Consider the following 20,528-nt stretch of genomic DNA (forward strand, 5'->3'; position numbering starts at 1 on the left):
TCATTTATTGTTTATCTGTTTATTTCTTTTTAGTTTTGCTCGTCTCTTGTGTTTAAATGACTGTAGCATACAATCTTCACAATCGGAGCCTAAAGCTAAAGAGCTTACAGCACCTAGTGTTCAGTGCAACAGCAATGACTGTTGGCTGTTAGAGGACTGTTCTAAGAGTAACTCTTGTTACAGAGCTGCTTGTAAACTAAAAAGCCTCACAACTCAAGTTAAAATGATTGGCTTTGCAGTGTTTTTTGTTTATTTGTTTTTTTCATTTGTTTGTTTATTTTTTATTCATTTATTGTTTATTTGTTTATTTCTTTTTAGTTTTGCTCGTCTCTTGTGTTTAAATGACTGTAGCATACAATCTTCACAATCGGAGCCTAAAGCTAAAGAGCTTACAGCACCTAGTGTTCAATGCAACAGCAATGACTGTTGGCTGTTAGAGGACTGTTCTAAGAGTAACTCTTGTTACAGAGCTGCTTGTAAACTAAAAAGCCTCACAACTCAAGTTAAAATGATTGGCTTTGCAGTGTTTTTTGTTTATTTGTTTTTTTCATTTGTTTGTTTATTTTTTATTCATTTATTGTTTATTTGTTTATTTCTTTTTAGTTTTGCTCGTCTCTTGTGTTTAAATGACTGTAGCATACAATCTTCACAATCGGAGCCTAAAGCTAAAGAGCTTACAGCACCTAGTGTTCAATGCAACAGCAATGACTGTTGGCTGTTAGAGGACTGTTCTAAGAGTAACTCTTGTTACAGAGCTGCTTGTAAACTAAAAAGCCTCACAACTCAAGTTAAAATGATTGGCTTTGCAGTGTTTTTTGTTTATTTGTTTTTTTTCATTTGTTTGTTTATTTTTTATTCATTTATTGTTTATTTGTTTATTTCTTTTTAGTTTTGCTCGTCTCTTGTGTTTAAATGACTGTAGCATACAATCTTCACAATCGGAGCCTAAAGCAACAAAGCTTACAGCACCTAGTGTTCCCTGGCAGTCTCCATTCCAAGTACTAACTAAGCCCACAAGATCGGGATTTGTAAGAGCGCTATGGCCATAAGCAATGACTGTTGGCTGTAGAGGACTGCTCTGAGAGTAACTCTTGCTACAGAGCTGCTTGTAAACTAAAAAGCCTCACAACTCAAGTTAAAATGATTGGCTTTGCAGTGTTTTTTGTTTATTTGTTTTTTTTCATTTGTTTGTTTATTTTTATTCATTTATTGTTTATTTGTTTATTTCTTTTTAGTTTTGCTCGTCTCTTGTGTTTAAATGACTGTAGCATACAATCTTCACAATCGGAGCCTAAAGCAACAAAGCTTACAGCACCTAGTGTTCCCTGGCAGTCTCCATTCCAAGTACTAACTAAGCCCACAAGATCGGGATTTGTAAGAGCGCTATGGCCATAAGCAATGACTGTTGGCTGTAGAGGACTGCTCTGAGAGTAACTCTTGTTACAGAGCTGCTTGTAAACTAAAAAGCCTCACAACTCAAATTAAAATGATTGGCTTTGCAGTGTTTTTTGTTTATTTGATTTTTTCATTTGTTTGTTTATTTTTTATTCATTTATTGTTTATCTGTTTATTTCTTTTTAGTTTTGCTCGTCTCTTGTGTTTAAATGACTGTAGCATACAATCTTCACAATCGGAGCCTAAAGCTAAAGAGCTTACAGCACCTAGTGTTCAGTGCAACAGCAATGACTGTTGGCTGTTAGAGGACTGTTCTAAGAGTAACTCTTGTTACAGAGCTGCTTGTAAACTAAAAAGCCTCACAACTCAAGTTAAAATGATTGGCTTTGCAGTGTTTTTTGTTTATTTGTTTTTTTCATTTGTTTGTTTATTTTTTATTCATTTATTGTTTATTTGTTTATTTCTTTTTAGTTTTGCTCGTCTCTTGTGTTTAAATGACTGTAGCATACAATCTTCACAATCGGAGCCTAAAGCTAAAGAGCTTACAGCACCTAGTGTTCAATGCAACAGCAATGACTGTTGGCTGTTAGAGGACTGTTCTAAGAGTAACTCTTGTTACAGAGCTGCTTGTAAACTAAAAAGCCTCACAACTCAAGTTAAAATGATTGGCTTTGCAGTGTTTTTTGTTTATTTGTTTTTTTCATTTGTTTGTTTATTTTTTATTCATTTATTGTTTATTTGTTTATTTCTTTTTAGTTTTGCTCGTCTCTTGTGTTTAAATGACTGTAGCATACAATCTTCACAATCGGAGCCTAAAGCAACAAAGCTTACAGCACCTAGTGTTCCCTGGCAGTCTCCATTCCAAGTACTAACTAAGCCCACAAGATCGGGATTTGTAAGAGCGCTATGGCCATAAGCAATGACTGTTGGCTGTAGAGGACTGCTCTGAGAGTAACTCTTGCTACAGAGCTGCTTGTAAACTAAAAAGCCTCACAACTCAAATTAAAATGATTGGCTTTGCAGTGTTTTTTGTTTATTTGTTTTTTTCATTTGTTTGTTTATTTTTTATTCATTTATTGTTTATCTGTTTTTTTCTTTTTAGTTTTGCTCGTCTCTTGTGTTTAAATGACTGTAGCATACAATCTTCACAATCGGAGCCTAAAGCTAAAGAGCTTACAGCACCTAGTGTTCAGTGCAACAGCAATGACTGTTGGCTGTTAGAGGACTGTTCTAAGAGTAACTCTTGTTACAGAGCTGCTTGTAAACTAAAAAGCCTCACAACTCAAGTTAAAATGATTGGCTTTGCAGTGTTTTTTGTTTATTTGTTTTTTTCATTTGTTTGTTTATTTTTTATTCATTTATTGTTTATTTGTTTATTTCTTTTTAGTTTTGCTCGTCTCTTGTGTTTAAATGACTGTAGCATACAATCTTCACAATCGGAGCCTAAAGCTAAATAGCTTACAGCACCTAGTGTTCAATGCAACAGCAATGACTGTTGGCTGTTAGAGGACTGTTCTAAGAGTAACTCTTGTTACAGAGCTGCTTGTAAACTAAAAAGCCTCACAACTCAAGTTAAAATGATTGGCTTTGCAGTGTTTTTTGTTTATTTGTTTTTTTCATTTGTTTGTTTATTTTTTATTCATTTATTGTTTATTTGTTTATTTCTTTTTAGTTTTGCTCGTCTCTTGTGTTTAAATGACTGTAGCATACAATCTTCACAATCGGAGCCTAAAGCTAAAGAGCTTACAGCACCTAGTGTTCAATGCAACAGCAATGACTGTTGGCTGTTAGAGGACTGTTCTAAGAGTAACTCTTGTTACAGAGCTGCTTGTAAACTAAAAAGCCTCACAACTCAAGTTAAAATGATTGGCTTTGCAGTGTTTTTTGTTTATTTGTTTTTTTCATTTGTTTGTTTATTTTTTATTCATTTATTGTTTATTTGTTTATTTCTTTTTAGTTTTGCTCGTCTCTTGTGTTTAAATGACTGTAGCATACAATCTTCACAATCGGAGCCTAAAGCAACAAAGCTTACAGCACCTAGTGTTCCCTGGCAGTCTCCATTCCAAGTACTAACTAAGCCCACAAGATCGGGATTTGTAAGAGCGCTATGGCCATAAGCAATGACTGTTGGCTGTAGAGGACTGTTCTGAGAGTAACTCTTGTTACAGAGCTGCTTGTAAACTAAAAAGCCTCACAACTCAAATTAAAATGATTGGCTTTGCAGTGTTTTTTGTTTATTTGTTTTTTTCATTTGTTTGTTTATTTTTTATTCATTTATTGTTTATCTGTTTATTTCTTTTTAGTTTTGCTCGTCTCTTGTGTTTAAATGACTGTAGCATACAATCTTCACAATCGGAGCCTAAAGCTAAAGAGCTTACAGCACCTAGTGTTCAATGCAACAGCAATGACTGTTGGCTGTTAGAGGACTGTTCTAAGAGTAACTCTTGTTACAGAGCTGCTTGTAAACTAAAAAGCCTCACAACTCAAGTTAAAATGATTGGCTTTGCAGTGTTTTTTGTTTATTTGTTTTTTTCATTTGTTTGTTTATTTTTTATTCATTTATTGTTTATTTGTTTATTTCTTTTTAGTTTTGCTCGTCTCTTGTGTTTAAATGACTGTAGCATACAATCTTCACAATCGGAGCCTAAAGCAACAAAGCTTACAGCACCTAGTGTTCCCTGGCAGTCTCCATTCCAAGTACTAACTAAGCCCACAAGATCGGGATTTGTAAGAGCGCTATGGCCATAAGCAATGACTGTTGGCTGTAAAGGACTGTTCTGAGAGTAACTCTTGTTACAGAGCTGCTTGTAAACTAAAAATCCTCACAACTCAAATTAAAATGATTGGCTTTGCAGTGTTTTTTGTTTATTTGTTTTTTTCATTTGTTTGTTTATTTTTTATTCATTTATTGTTTATCTGTTTATTTCTTTTTAGTTTTGCTCGTCTCTTGTGTTTAAATGACTGTAGCATACAATCTTCACAATCGGAGCCTGAAGCAACAAAGCTTACAGCACCTAGTGTTCCCTGGCAGTCTCCATTCCAAGTACTAACTAAGCCCACAAGATCGGGATTTGTAAGAGCGCTATGGCCATAAGCAATGACTGTTGGCTGTAGCGGACTGTTCTGAGAGTAACTCTTGTTACAGAGCTGCTTGTAAACTAAAAAGCCTCACAACTCAAATTAAAATGATTGGCTTTGCAGTGTTTTTTGTTTATTTGTTTTTTTCATTTGCTTGTTTATTTTTTATTCATTTATTGTTTATTTGTTTATTTCTTTTTAGTTTTGCTCGTCTCTTGTGTTTAAATGACTGTAGCATACAATCTTCACAATCGGAGCCTAAAGCAACAAAGCTTACAGCACCTAGTGTTCCCTGGCAGTCTCCATTCCAAGTACTAACTAAGCCCACAAGATCGGGATTTGTAAGAGCGCTATGGCCATAAGCAATGACTGTTGGCTGTAGAGGACTGCTCTGAGAGTAACTCTTGTTACAGAGCTGCTTGTAAACTAAAAATCCTCACAACTCAAATTAAAATGATTGGCTTTGCAGTGTTTTTTGTTTATTTGTTTTTTTCATTTGTTTGTTTATTTTTTATTCATTTATTGTTTATCTGTTTATTTCTTTTTAGTTTTGCTCGTCTCTTGTGTTTAAATGACTGTAGCATACAATCTTCACAATCGGAGCCTAAAGCTAAAGAGCTTACAGCACCTAGTGTTCAATGCAACAGCAATGACTGTTGGCTGTTAGAGGACTGTTCTAAGAGTAACTCTTGTTACAGAGCTGCTTGTAAACTAAAAAGCCTCACAACTCAAGTTAAAATGATTGGCTTTGCAGTGTTTTTTGTTTATTTGTTTTTTTCATTTGTTTGTTTATTTTTTATTCATTTATTGTTTATTTGTTTATTTCTTTTTAGTTTTGCTCGTCTCTTGTGTTTAAATGACTGTAGCATACAATCTTCACAATCGGAGCCTAAAGCTAAAGAGCTTACAGCACCTAGTGTTCAATGCAACAGCAATGACTGTTGGCTGTTAGAGGACTGTTCTAAGAGTAACTCTTGTTACAGAGCTGCTTGTAAACTAAAAAGCCTCACAACTCAAGTTAAAATGATTGGCTTTGCAGTGTTTTTTGTTTATTTGTTTTTTTCATTTGTTTGTTTATTTTTTATTCATTTATTGTTTATTTGTTTATTTCTTTTTAGTTTTGCTCGTCTCTTGTGTTTAAATGACTGTAGCATACAATCTTCACAATCGGAGCCTAAAGCAACAAAGCTTACAGCACCTAGTGTTCCCTGGCAGTCTCCATTCCAAGTACTAACTAAGCCCACAAGATCGGGATTTGTAAGAGCGCTATGGCCATAAGCAATGACTGTTGGCTGTAGAGGACTGTTCTGAGAGTAACTCTTGTTACAGAGCTGCTTGTAAACTAAAAAGCCTCACAACTCAAATTAAAATGATTGGCTTTGCAGTGTTTTTTGTTTATTTGTTTTTTTCATTTGTTTGTTTATTTTTTATTCATTTATTGTTTATCTGTTTATTTCTTTTTAGTTTTGCTCGTCTCTTGTGTTTAAATGACTGTAGCATACAATCTTCACAATCGGAGCCTAAAGCTAAAGAGCTTACAGCACCTAGTGTTCAATGCAACAGCAATGACTGTTGGCTGTTAGAGGACTGTTCTAAGAGTAACTCTTGTTACAGAGCTGCTTGTAAACTAAAAAGCCTCACAACTCAAGTTAAAATGATTGGCTTTGCAGTGTTTTTTGTTTATTTGTTTTTTTCATTTGTTTGTTTATTTTTTATTCATTTATTGTTTATTTGTTTATTTCTTTTTAGTTTTGCTCGTCTCTTGTGTTTAAATGACTGTAGCATACAATCTTCACAATCGGAGCCTAAAGCAACAAAGCTTACAGCACCTAGTGTTCCCTGGCAGTCTCCATTCCAAGTACTAACTAAGCCCACAAGATCGGGATTTGTAAGAGCGCTATGGCCATAAGCAATGACTGTTGGCTGTAAAGGACTGTTCTGAGAGTAACTCTTGTTACAGAGCTGCTTGTAAACTAAAAATCCTCACAACTCAAATTAAAATGATTGGCTTTGCAGTGTTTTTTGTTTATTTGTTTTTTTCATTTGTTTGTTTATTTTTTATTCATTTATTGTTTATCTGTTTATTTCTTTTTAGTTTTGCTCGTCTCTTGTGTTTAAATGACTGTAGCATACAATCTTCACAATCGGAGCCTGAAGCAACAAAGCTTACAGCACCTAGTGTTCCCTGGCAGTCTCCATTCCAAGTACTAACTAAGCCCACAAGATCGGGATTTGTAAGAGCGCTATGGCCATAAGCAATGACTGTTGGCTGTAGCGGACTGTTCTGAGAGTAACTCTTGTTACAGAGCTGCTTGTAAACTAAAAAGCCTCACAACTCAAATTAAAATGATTGGCTTTGCAGTGTTTTTTGTTTATTTGTTTTTTTCATTTGCTTGTTTATTTTTTATTCATTTATTGTTTATTTGTTTATTTCTTTTTAGTTTTGCTCGTCTCTTGTGTTTAAATGACTGTAGCATACAATCTTCACAATCGGAGCCTAAAGCAACAAAGCTTACAGCACCTAGTGTTCCCTGGCAGTCTCCATTCCAAGTACTAACTAAGCCCACAAGATCGGGATTTGTAAGAGCGCTATGGCCATAAGCAATGACTGTTGGCTGTAGAGGACTGCTCTGAGAGTAACTCTTGTTACAGAGCTGCTTGTAAACTAAAAATCCTCACAACTCAAATTAAAATGATTGGCTTTGCAGTGTTTTTTGTTTATTTGTTTTTTTCATTTGTTTGTTTATTTTTTATTCATTTATTGTTTATCTGTTTATTTCTTTTTAGTTTTGCTCGTCTCTTGTGTTTAAATGACTGTAGCATACAATCTTCACAATCGGAGCCTAAAGCTAAAGAGCTTACAGCACCTAGTGTTCAATGCAACAGCAATGACTGTTGGCTGTTAGAGGACTGTTCTAAGAGTAACTCTTGTTACAGAGCTGCTTGTAAACTAAAAAGCCTCACAACTCAAGTTAAAATGATTGGCTTTGCAGTGTTTTTTGTTTATTTGTTTTTTTCATTTGTTTGTTTATTTTTTATTCATTTATTGTTTATTTGTTTATTTCTTTTTAGTTTTGCTCGTCTCTTGTGTTTAAATGACTGTAGCATACAATCTTCACAATCGGAGCCTAAAGCTAAAGAGCTTACAGCACCTAGTGTTCAATGCAACAGCAATGACTGTTGGCTGTTAGAGGACTGTTCTAAGAGTAACTCTTGTTACAGAGCTGCTTGTAAACTAAAAAGCCTCACAACTCAAGTTAAAATGATTGGCTTTGCAGTGTTTTTTGTTTATTTGTTTTTTTCATTTGTTTGTTTATTTTTTATTCATTTATTGTTTATTTGTTTATTTCTTTTTAGTTTTTCTCGTCTCTTGTGTTTAAATGACTGTAGCATACAATCTTCACAATCGGAGCCTAAAGCAACAAAGCTTACAGCACCTAGTGTTCCCTGGCAGTCTCCATTCCAAGTACTAACTAAGCCCACAAGATCGGGATTTGTAAGAGCGCTATGGCCATAAGCAATGACTGTTGGCTGTAGAGGACTGTTCTGAGAGTAACTCTTGTTACAGACCTGCTTGTAAACTAAAAATCCTCACAACTCAAATTAAAATGATTGGCTTTGCAGTGTTTTTTGTTTATTTGTTTTTTTCATTTGTTTGTTTATTTTTTATTCATTTATTGTTTATCTGTTTATTTCTTTTTAGTTTTGCTCGTCTCTTGTGTTTAAATGACTGTAGCATACAATCTTCACAATCGGAGCCTAAAGCTAAAGAGCTTACAGCACCTAGTGTTCAATGCAACAGCAATGACTGTTGGCTGTTAGAGGACTGTTCTAAGAGTAACTCTTGTTACAGAGCTGCTTGTAAACTAAAAAGCCTCACAACTCAAGTTAAAATGATTGGCTTTGCAGTGTTTTTTGTTTATTTGTTTTTTTCATTTGTTTGTTTATTTTTTATTCATTTATTGTTTATTTGTTTATTTCTTTTTAGTTTTGCTCGTCTCTTGTGTTTAAATGACTGTAGCATACAATCTTCACAATCGGAGCCTAAAGCTAAAGAGCTTACAGCACCTAGTGTTCAATGCAACAGCAATGACTGTTGGCTGTTAGAGGACTGTTCTAAGAGTAACTCTTGTTACAGAGCTGCTTGTAAACTAAAAAGCCTCACAACTCAAGTTAAAATGATTGGCTTTGCAGTGTTTTTTGTTTATTTGTTTTTTTCATTTGTTTGTTTATTTTTTATTCATTTATTGTTTATTTGTTTATTTCTTTTTAGTTTTACTCGTCTCTTGTGTTTAAATGACTGTAGCATACAATCTTCACAATCGGAGCCTAAAGCAACAAAGCTTACAGCACCTAGTGTTCAATGCAACAGCAATGACTGTTGGCTGTTAGAGGACTGTTCTAAGAGTAACTCTTGTTACAGAGCTGCTTGTAAACTAAAAAGCCTCACAACTCAAGTTAAAATGATTGGCTTTGCAGTGTTTTTTGTTTATTTGTTTTTTTCATTTGTTTGTTTATTTTTTATTCATTTATTGTTTATTTGTTTATTTCTTTTTAGTTTTGCTCGTCTCTTGTGTTTAAATGACTGTAGCATACAATCTTCACAATCGGAGCCTAAAGCTAAAGAGCTTACAGCACCTAGTGTTCAATGCAACAGCAATGACTGTTGGCTGTTAGAGGACTGTTCTAAGAGTAACTCTTGTTACAGAGCTGCTTGTAAACTAAAAAGCCTCACAACTCAAGTTAAAATGATTGGCTTTGCAGTGTTTTTTGTTTATTTGTTTTTTTCATTTGTTTGTTTATTTTTTATTCATTTATTGTTTATTTGTTTATTTCTTTTTAGTTTTGCTCGTCTCTTGTGTTTAAATGACTGTAGCATACAATCTTCACAATCGGAGCCTAAAGCAACAAAGCTTACAGCACCTAGTGTTCCCTGGCAGTCTCCATTCCAAGTACTAACTAAGCCCACAAGATCGGGATTTGTAAGAGCGCTATGGCCATAAGCAATGACTGTTGGCTGTAGAGGACTGTTCTGAGAGTAACTCTTGTTACAGAGCTGCTTGTAAACTAAAAAGCCTCACAACTCAAACTAAAATGATTGGCTTTGCAGTGTTTTTTGTTTATTTGTTTTTTTCATTTGTTTGTTTATTTTTTATTCATTTATTGTTTATCTGTTTATTTCTTTTCAGTTTTGCTCGTCTCTTGTGCTTAAATGACTGTAGCATACAATCTTCACAATCGGAGCCTAAAGCTAAAGAGCTTACAGCACCTAGTGTTCAATGCAACAGCAATGACTGTTGGCTGTTAGAGGACTGTTCTAAGAGTAACTCTTGTTACAGAGCTGCTTGTAAACTAAAAAGCCTCACAACTCAAGTTAAAATGATTGGCTTTGCAGTGTTTTTTGTTTATTTGTTTTTTTCATTTGTTTGTTTATTTTTTATTCATTTATTGTTTATTTGTTTATTTCTTTTTAGTTTTGCTCGTCTCTTGTGTTTAAATGACTGTAGCATACAATCTTCACAATCGGAGCCTAAAGCAACAAAGCTTACAGCACCTAGTGTTCCCTGGCAGTCTCCATTCCAAGTACTAACTAAGCCCACAAGATCGGGATTTGTAAGAGCGCTATGGCCATAAGCAATGACTGTTGGCTGTAGAGGACTGTTCTGAGAGTAACTCTTGTTACAGAGCTGCTTGTAAACTAAAAAGCCTCACAACTCAAATTAAAATGATTGGCTTTGCAGTGTTTTTTGTTTATTTGTTTTTTTCATTTGTTTGTTTATTTTTTATTCATTTATTGTTTATCTGTTTATTTCTTTTTAGTTTTGCTCGTCTCTTGTGTTTAAATGACTGTAGCATACAATCTTCACAATCGGAGCCTAAAGCTAAAGAGCTTACAGCACCTAGTGTTCAGTGCAACAGCAATGACTGTTGGCTGTTAGAGGACTGTTCTAAGAGTAACTCTTGTTACAGAGCTGCTTGTAAACTAAAAAGCCTCACAACTCAAGTTAAAATGATTGGCTTTGCAGTGTTTATTGTTTATTTGTTTTTTTCATTTGTTTGTTTATTTTTTATTCATTTATTGTTTATTTGTTTATTTCTTTTTAGTTTTGCTCGTCTCTTGTGTTTAAATGACTGTAGCATACAATCTTCACAATCGGAGCCTAAAGCTAAAGAGCTTACAGCACCTAGTGTTCAATGCAACAGCAATGACTGTTGGCTGTTAGAGGACTGTTCTAAGAGTAACTCTTGTTACAGAGCTGCTTGTAAACTAAAAAGCCTCACAACTCAAGTTAAAATGATTGGCTTTGCAGTGCTTTTTGTTTATTTGTTTTTTTCATTTGTTTGTTTATTTTTTATTCATTTATTGTTTATTTGTTTATTTCTTTTTAGTTTTGCTCGTCTCTTGTGTTTAAATGACTGTAGCATACAATCTTCACAATCGGAGCCTAAAGCAACAAAGCTTACAGCACCTAGTGTTCCCTGGTAGTCTCCATTCCAAGTACTAACTAAGCCCACAAGATCGGGATTTGTAAGAGCGCTATGGCCATAAGCAATGACTGTTGGCTGTAGAGGACTGTTCTGAGAGTAACTCTTGTTACAGAGCTGCTTGTAAACTAAAAAGCCTCACAACTCAAATTAAAATGATTGGCTTTGCAGTGTTTTTTGTTTATTTGTTTTTTTCATTTGTTTGTTTATTTTTTATTCATTTATTGTTTATCTGTTTATTTCTTTTCAGTTTTGCTCGTCTCTTGTGCTTAAATGACTGTAGCATACAATCTTCACAATCGGAGCCTAAAGCTAAAGAGCTTACAGCACCTAGTGTTCAATGCAACAGCAATGACTGTTGGCTGTTAGAGGACTGTTCTAAGAGTAACTCTTGTTACAGAGCTGCTTGTAAACTAAAAAGCCTCACAACTCAAGTTAAAATGATTGGCTTTGCAGTGTTTTTTGTTTATTTGTTTTTTTCATTTGTTTGTTTATTTTTTATTCATTTATTGTTTATTTGTTTATTTCTTTTTAGTTTTGCTCGTCTCTTGTGTTTAAATGACTGTAGCATACAATCTTCACAATCGGAGCCTAAAGCAACAAAGCTTACAGCACCTAGTGTTCCCTGGCAGTCTCCATTCCAAGTACTAACTAAGCCCACAAGATCGGGATTTGTAAGAGCGCTATGGCCATAAGCAATGACTGTTGGCTGTAGAGGACTGTTCTGAGAGTAACTCTTGTTACAGAGCTGCTTGTAAACTAAAAAGCCTCACAACTCAAATTAAAATGATTGGCTTTGCAGTGTTTTTTGTTTATTTGTTTTTTTCATTTGTTTGTTTATTTTTTATTCATTTATTGTTTATCTGTTTATTTCTTTTTAGTTTTGCTCGTCTCTTGTGTTTAAATGACTGTAGCATACAATCTTCACAATCGGAGCCTAAAGCTAAAGAGCTTACAGCACCTAGTGTTCAGTGCAACAGCAATGACTGTTGGCTGTTAGAGGACTGTTCTAAGAGTAACTCTTGTTACAGAGCTGCTTGTAAACTAAAAAGCCTCACAACTCAAGTTAAAATGATTGGCTTTGCAGTGTTTATTGTTTATTTGTTTTTTTCATTTGTTTGTTTATTTTTTATTCATTTATTGTTTATTTGTTTATTTCTTTTTAGTTTTGCTCGTCTCTTGTGTTTAAATGACTGTAGCATACAATCTTCACAATCGGAGCCTAAAGCTAAAGAGCTTACAGCACCTAGTGTTCAATGCAACAGCAATGACTGTTGGCTGTTAGAGGACTGTTCTAAGAGTAACTCTTGTTACAGAGCTGCTTGTAAACTAAAAAGCCTCACAACTCAAGTTAAAATGATTGGCTTTGCAGTGCTTTTTGTTTATTTGTTTTTTTCATTTGTTTGTTTATTTTTTATTCATTTATTGTTTATTTGTTTATTTCTTTTTAGTTTTGCTCGTCTCTTGTGTTTAAATGACTGTAGCATACAATCTTCACAATCGGAGCCTAAAGCAACAAAGCTTACAGCACCTAGTGTTCCCTGGTAGTCTCCATTCCAAGTACTAACTAAGCCCACAAGATCGGGATTTGTAAGAGCGCTATGGCCATAAGCAATGACTGTTGGCTGTAGAGGACTGTTCTGAGAGTAACTCTTGTTACAGAGCTGCTTGTAAACTAAAAAGCCTCACAACTCAAATTAAAATGATTGGCTTTGCAGTGTTTTTTGTTTATTTGTTTTTTTCATTTGTTTGTTTATTTTTTATTCATTTATTGTTTATCTGTTTATTTCTTTTTAGTTTTGCTCGTCTCTTGTGTTTAAATGACTGTAGCATACAATCTTCACAATCGGAGCCTAAAGCTAAAGAGCTTACAGCACCTAGTGTTCAATGCAACAGCAATGACTGTTGGCTGTTAGAGGACTGTTCTAAGAGTAACTCTTGTTACAGAGCTGCTTGTAAACTAAAAAGCCTCACAACTCAAGTTAAAATGATTGGCTTTGCAGTGTTTTTTGTTTATTTGTTTTTTTCATTTGTTTGTTTATTTTTTATTCATTTATCGTTTATTTGTTTATTTCTTTTTAGTTTTGCTCGTCTCTTGTGTTTAAATGACTGTAGCATACAATCTTCACAATCGGAGCCTAAAGCAACAAAGCTTACAGCACCTAGTGTTCCCTGGCAGTCTCCATTCCAAGTACTAACTAAGCCCACAAGATCGGGATTTGTAAGAGCGCTATGGCCATAAGCAATGACTGTTGGCTGTAAAGGACTGTTCTGAGAGTAACTCTTGTTACAGAGCTGCTTGTAAACTAAAAATCCTCACAACTCAAATTAAAATGATTGGCTTTGCAGTGTTTTTTGTTTATTTGTTTTTTTCATTTGTTTGTTTATTTTTTATTCATTTATTGTTTATCTGTTTATTTCTTTTTAGTTTTGCTCGTCTCTTGTGTTTAAATGACTGTAGCATACAATCTTCACAATCGGAGCCTAAAGCTAAAGAGCTTACAGCACCTAGTGTTCAATGCAACAGCAATGACTGTTGGCTGTTAGAGGACTGTTCTAAGAGTAACTCTTGTTACAGAGCTGCTTGTAAACTAAAAAGCCTCACAACTCAAGTTAAAATGATTGGCTTTGCAGTGTTTTTTGTTTATTTGTTTTTTTCATTTGTTTGTTTATTTTTTATTCATTTATTGTTTATTTGTTTATTTCTTTTTAGTTTTGCTCGTCTCTTGTGTTTAAATGACTGTAGCATACAATCTTCACAATCGGAGCCTAAAGCAACAAAGCTTACAGCACCTAGTGTTCCCTGGCAGTCTCCATTCCAAGTACTAACTAAGCCCACAAGATCGGGATTTGTAAGAGCGCTATGGCCATAAGCAATGACTGTTGGCTGTAGAGGACTGTTCTGAGAGTAACTCTTGTTACAGAGCTGCTTGTAAACTAAAAAGCCTCACAACTCAAATTAAAATGATTGGCTTTGCAGTGTTTTTTGTTTATTTGTTTTTTTCATTTGTTTGTTTATTTTTTATTCATTTATTGTTTATCTGTTTATTTCTTTTTAGTTTTGCTCGTCTCTTGTGTTTAAATGACTGTAGCATACAATCTTCACAATCGGAGCCTAAAGCTAAAGAGCTTACAGCACCTAGTGTTCAGTGCAACAGCAATGACTGTTGGCTGTTAGAGGACTGTTCTAAGAGTAACTCTTGTTACAGAGCTGCTTGTAAACTAAAAAGCCTCACAACTCAAGTTAAAATGATTGGCTTTGCAGTGTTTTTTGTTTATTTGTTTTTTTCATTTGTTTGTTTATTTTTTATTCATTTATTGTTTATTTGTTTATTTCTTTTTAGTTTTGCTCGTCTCTTGTGTTTAAATGACTGTAGCATACAATCTTCACAATCGGAGCCTAAAGCTAAAGAGCTTACAGCACCTAGTGTTCAATGCAACAGCAATGACTGTTGGCTGTTAGAGGACTGTTCTAAGAGTAACTCTTGTTACAGAGCTGCTTGTAAACTAAAGAGCCTCACAACTCAAGTTAAAATGATTGGCTTTGCAGTGTTTTTTGTTTATTTGTTTTTTTCATTTGTTTGTTTATTTTTTATTCATTTATTGTTTATTTGTTTATTTCTTTTTAGTTTTGCTCGTCTCTTGTGTTTAAATGACTGTAGCATACAATCTTCACAATCGGAGCCTAAAGCTAAAGAGCTTACAGCACCTAGTGTTCAATGCAACAGCAATGACTGTTGGCTGTAAAGGACTGTTCTGAGAGTAACTCTTGTTACAGAGCTGCTTGTAAACTAAAAATCCTCACAACTCAAATTAAAATGATTGGCTTTGCAGTGTTTTTTGTTTATTTGTTTTTTTCATTTGTTTGTTTATTTTTTATTCATTTATTGTTTATCTGTTTATTTCTTTTTAGTTTTGCTCGTCTCTTGTGTTTAAATGACTGTAGCATACAATCTTCACAATCGGAGCCTAAAGCTAAAGAGCTTACAGCACCTAGTGTTCAATGCAACAGCAATGACTGTTGGCTGTTAGAGGACTGTTCTAAGAGTAACTCTTGTTACAGAGCTGCTTGTAAACTAAAAAGCCTCACAACTCAAGTTAAAATGATTGGCTTTGCAGTGTTTTTTGTTTATTTGTTTTTTTCATTTGTTTGTTTATTTTTTATTCATTTATTGTTTATTTGTTTATTTCTTTTTAGTTTTGCTCGTCTCTTGTGTTTAAATGACTGTAGCATACAATCTTCACAATCGGAGCCTAAAGCAACAAAGCTTACAGCACCTAGTGTTCCCTGGCAGTCTCCATTCCAAGTACTAACTAAGCCCACAAGATCGGGATTTGTAAGAGCGCTATGGCCATAAGCAATGACTGTTGGCTGTAGAGGACTGTTCTGAGAGTAACTCTTGTTACAGAGCTGCTTGTAAACTAAAAAGCCTCACAACTCAAATTAAAATGATTGGCTTTGCAGTGTTTTTTGTTTATTTGTTTTTTTCATTTGTTTGTTTATTTTTTATTCATTTATTGTTTATCTGTTTATTTCTTTTTAGTTTTGCTCGTCTCTTGTGTTTAAATGACTGTAGCATACAATCTTCACAATCGGAGCCTAAAGCTAAAGAGCTTACAGCACCTAGTGTTCAGTGCAACAGCAATGACTGTTGGCTGTTAGAGGACTGTTCTAAGAGTAACTCTTGTTACAGAGCTGCTTGTAAACTAAAAAGCCTCACAACTCAAGTTAAAATGATTGGCTTTGCAGTGTTTTTTGTTTATTTGTTTTTTTCATTTGTTTGTTTATTTTTTATTCATTTATTGTTTATTTGTTTATTTCTTTTTAGTTTTGCTCGTCTCTTGTGTTTAAATGACTGTAGCATACAATCTTCACAATCGGAGCCTAAAGCTAAAGAGCTTACAGCACCTAGTGTTCAATGCAACAGCAATGACTGTTGGCTGTTAGAGGACTGTTCTAAGAGTAACTCTTGTTACAGAGCTGCTTGTAAACTAAAGAGCCTCACAACTCAAGTTAAAATGATTGGCTTTGCAGTGTTTTTTGTTTATTTGTTTTTTTCATTTGTTTGTTTATTTTTTATTCATTTATTGTTTATTTGTTTATTTCTTTTTAGTTTTGCTCGTCTCTTGTGTTTAAATGACTGTAGCATACAATCTTCACAATCGGAGCCTAAAGCTAAAGAGCTTACAGCACCTAGTGTTCAATGCAACAGCAATGACTGTTGGCTGTTAGAGGACTGTTCTAAGAGTAACTCTTGTTACAGAGCTGCTTGTAAACTAAAAAGCCTCACAACTCAAGTTAAAATGATTGGCTTTGCAGTGTTTTTTGTTTATTTGTTTTTTTTCATTTGTTTGTTTATTTTTTATTCATTTATTGTTTATTTGTTTATTTCTTTTTAGTTTTGCTCGTCTCTTGTGTTTAAATGACTGTAGCATACAATCTTCACAATCGGAGCCTAAAGCAACAAAGCTTACAGCACCTAGTGTTCCCTGGCAGTCTCCATTCCAAGTACTAACTAAGCCCACAAGATCGGGATTTGTAAGAGCGCTATGGCCATAAGCAATGACTGTTGGCTGTAGAGGACTGCTCTGAGAGTAACTCTTGCTACAGAGCTGCTTGTAAACTAAAAAGCCTCACAACTCAAATTAAAATGATTGGCTTTGCAGTGTTTTTTGTTTATTTGTTTTTTTCATTTGTTTGTTTATTTTTTATTCATTTATTGTTTATCTGTTTATTTCTTTTTAGTTTTGCTCGTCTCTTGTGTTTAAATGACTGTAGCATACAATCTTCACAATCGGAGCCTAAAGCTAAAGAGCTTACAGCACCTAGTGTTCAGTGCAACAGCAATGACTGTTGGCTGTTAGAGGACTGTTCTAAGAGTAACTCTTGTTACAGAGCTGCTTGTAAACTAAAAAGCCTCACAACTCAAGTTAAAATGATTGGCTTTGCAGTGTTTTTTGTTTATTTGTTTTTTTCATTTGTTTGTTTATTTTTTATTCATTTATTGTTTATTTGTTTATTTCTTTTTAGTTTTGCTCGTCTCTTGTGTTTAAATGACTGTAGCATACAATCTTCACAATCGGAGCCTAAAGCTAAAGAGCTTACAGCACCTAGTGTTCAATGCAACAGCAATGACTGTTGGCTGTTAGAGGACTGTTCTAAGAGTAACTCTTGTTACAGAGCTGCTTGTAAACTAAAAAGCCTCACAACTCAAGTTAAAATGATTGGCTTTGCAGTGTTTTTTGTTTATTTGTTTTTTTCATTTGTTTGTTTATTTTTTATTCATTTATTGTTTATTTGTTTATTTCTTTTTAGTTTTGCTCGTCTCTTGTGTTTAAATGACTGTAGCATACAATCTTCACAATCGGAGCCTAAAGCTAAAGAGCTTACAGCACCTAGTGTTCAATGCAACAGCAATGACTGTTGGCTGTTAGAGGACTGTTCTAAGAGTAACTCTTGTTACAGAGCTGCTTGTAAACTAAAAAGCCTCACAACTCAAGTTAAAATGATTGGCTTTGCAGTGTTTTTTGTTTATTTGTTTTTTTCATTTGTTTGTTTATTTTTTATTCATTTATTGTTTATTTGTTTATTTCTTTTTAGTTTTGCTCGTCTCTTGTGTTTAAATGACTGTAGCATACAATCTTCACAATCGGAGCCTAAAGCAACAAAGCTTACAGCACCTAGTGTTCCCTGGCAGTCTCCATTCCAAGTACTAACTAAGCCCACAAGATCGGGATTTGTAAGAGCGCTATGGCCATAAGCAATGACTGTTGGCTGTAGAGGACTGTTCTGAGAGTAACTCTTGTTACAGAGCTGCTTGTAAACTAAAAAGCCTCACAACTCAAATTAAAATGATTGGCTTTGCAGTGTTTTTTGTTTATTTGTTTTTTTCATTTGTTTGTTTATTTTTTATTCATTTATTGTTTATTTGTTTATTTCTTTTTAGTTTTGCTCGTCTCTTGTGTTTAAATGACTGTAGCATACAATCTTCACAATCGGAGCCTAAAGCAACAAAGCTTACAGCACCTAGTGTTCCCTGGCAGTCTCCATTCCAAGTACTAACTAAGCCCACAAGATCGGGATTTGTAAGAGCGCTATGGCCATAAGCAATGACTGTTGGCTGTAGAGGACTGCTCTGAGAGTAACTCTTGCTACAGAGCTGCTTGTAAACTAAAAAGCCTCACAACTCAAATTAAAATGATTGGCTTTGCAGTGTTTTTTGTTTATTTGTTTTTTTCATTTGTTTGTTTATTTTTTATTCATTTATTGTTTATCTGTTTATTTCTTTTTAGTTTTGCTCGTCTCTTGTGTTTAAATGACTGTAGCATACAATCTTCACAATCGGAGCCTAAAGCTAAAGAGCTTACAGCACCTAGTGTTCAGTGCAACAGCAATGACTGTTGGCTGTTAGAGGACTGTTCTAAGAGTAACTCTTGTTACAGAGCTGCTTGTAAACTAAAAAGCCTCACAACTCAAGTTAAAATGATTGGCTTTGCAGTGTTTTTTGTTTATTTGTTTTTTTCATTTGTTTGTTTATTTTTTATTCATTTATTGTTTATTTGTTTATTTCTTTTTAGTTTTGCTCGTCTCTTGTGTTTAAATGACTGTAGCATACAATCTTCACAATCGGAGCCTAAAGCTAAAGAGCTTACAGCACCTAGTGTTCAATGCAACAGCAATGACTGTTGGCTGTTAGAGGACTGTTCTAAGAGTAACTCTTGTTACAGAGCTGCTTGTAAACTAAAAAGCCTCACAACTCAAGTTAAAATGATTGGCTTTGCAGTGTTTTTTGTTTATTTGTTTTTTTCATTTGTTTGTTTATTTTTTATTCATTTATTGTTTATTTGTTTATTTCTTTTTAGTTTTGCTCGTCTCTTGTGTTTAAATGACTGTAGCATACAATCTTCACAATCGGAGCCTAAAGCTAAAGAGCTTACAGCACCTAGTGTTCAATGCAACAGCAATGACTGTTGGCTGTTAGAGGACTGTTCTAAGAGTAACTCTTGTTACAGAGCTGCTTGTAAACTAAAAAGCCTCACAACTCAAGTTAAAATGATTGGCTTTGCAGTGTTTTTTGTTTATTTGTTTTTTTCATTTGTTTGTTTATTTTTTATTCATTTATTGTTTATCTGTTTATTTCTTTTTAGTTTTGCTCGTCTCTTGTGTTTAAATGACTGTAGCATACAATCTTCACAATCGGAGCCTAAAGCTAAAGAGCTTACAGCACCTAGTGTTCAGTGCAACAGCAATGACTGTTGGCTGTTAGAGGACTGTTCTAAGAGTAACTCTTGTTACAGAGCTGCTTGTAAACTAAAAAGCCTCACAACTCAAGTTAAAATGATTGGCTTTGCAGTGTTTATTGTTTATTTGTTTTTTTCATTTGTTTGTTTATTTTTTATTCATTTATTGTTTATTTGTTTATTTCTTTTTAGTTTTGCTCGTCTCTTGTGTTTAAATGACTGTAGCATACAATCTTCACAATCGGAGCCTAAAGCTAAAGAGCTTACAGCACCTAGTGTTCAATGCAACAGCAATGACTGTTGGCTGTTAGAGGACTGTTCTAAGAGTAACTCTTGTTACAGAGCTGCTTGTAAACTAAAAAGCCTCACAACTCAAGTTAAAATGATTGGCTTTGCAGTGCTTTTTGTTTATTTGTTTTTTTCATTTGTTTGTTTATTTTTTATTCATTTATTGTTTATTTGTTTATTTCTTTTTAGTTTTGCTCGTCTCTTGTGTTTAAATGACTGTAGCATACAATCTTCACAATCGGAGCCTAAAGCAACAAAGCTTACAGCACCTAGTGTTCCCTGGTAGTCTCCATTCCAAGTACTAACTAAGCCCACAATATCGGGATTTGTAAGAGCGCTATGGCCATAAGCAATGACTGTTGGCTGTAGAGGACTGTTCTGAGAGTAACTCTTGTTACAGAGCTGCTTGTAAACTAAAAAGCCTCACAACTCAAATTAAAATGATTGGCTTTGCAGTGTTTTTTGTTTATTTGTTTTTTTCATTTGTTTGTTTATTTTTTATTCATTTATTGTTTATCTGTTTATTTCTTTTCAGTTTTGCTCGTCTCTTGTGCTTAAATGACTGTAGCATACAATCTTCACAATCGGAGCCTAAAGCTAAAGAGCTTACAGCACCTAGTGTTCAATGCAACAGCAATGACTGTTGGCTGTTAGAGGACTGTTCTAAGAGTAACTCTTGTTACAGAGCTGCTTGTAAACTAAAAAGCCTCACAACTCAAGTTAAAATGATTGGCTTTGCAGTGTTTTTTGTTTATTTGTTTTTTTCATTTGTTTGTTTATTTTTTATTCATTTATTGTTTATTTGTTTATTTCTTTTTAGTTTTGCTCGTCTCTTGTGTTTAAATGACTGTAGCATACAATCTTCACAATCGGAGCCTAAAGCAACAAAGCTTACAGCACCTAGTGTTCCCTGGCAGTCTCCATTCCAAGTACTAACTAAGCCCACAAGATCGGGATTTGTAAGAGCGCTATGGCCATAAGCAATGACTGTTGGCTGTAGAGGACTGTTCTGAGAGTAACTCTTGTTACAGAGCTGCTTG

Source organism: Hoplias malabaricus, chromosome 15 (genome assembly GCF_029633855.1).
Source record: "Hoplias malabaricus isolate fHopMal1 chromosome 15, fHopMal1.hap1, whole genome shotgun sequence".
Classification (NCBI taxonomy): domain Eukaryota; kingdom Metazoa; phylum Chordata; class Actinopteri; order Characiformes; family Erythrinidae; genus Hoplias; species Hoplias malabaricus.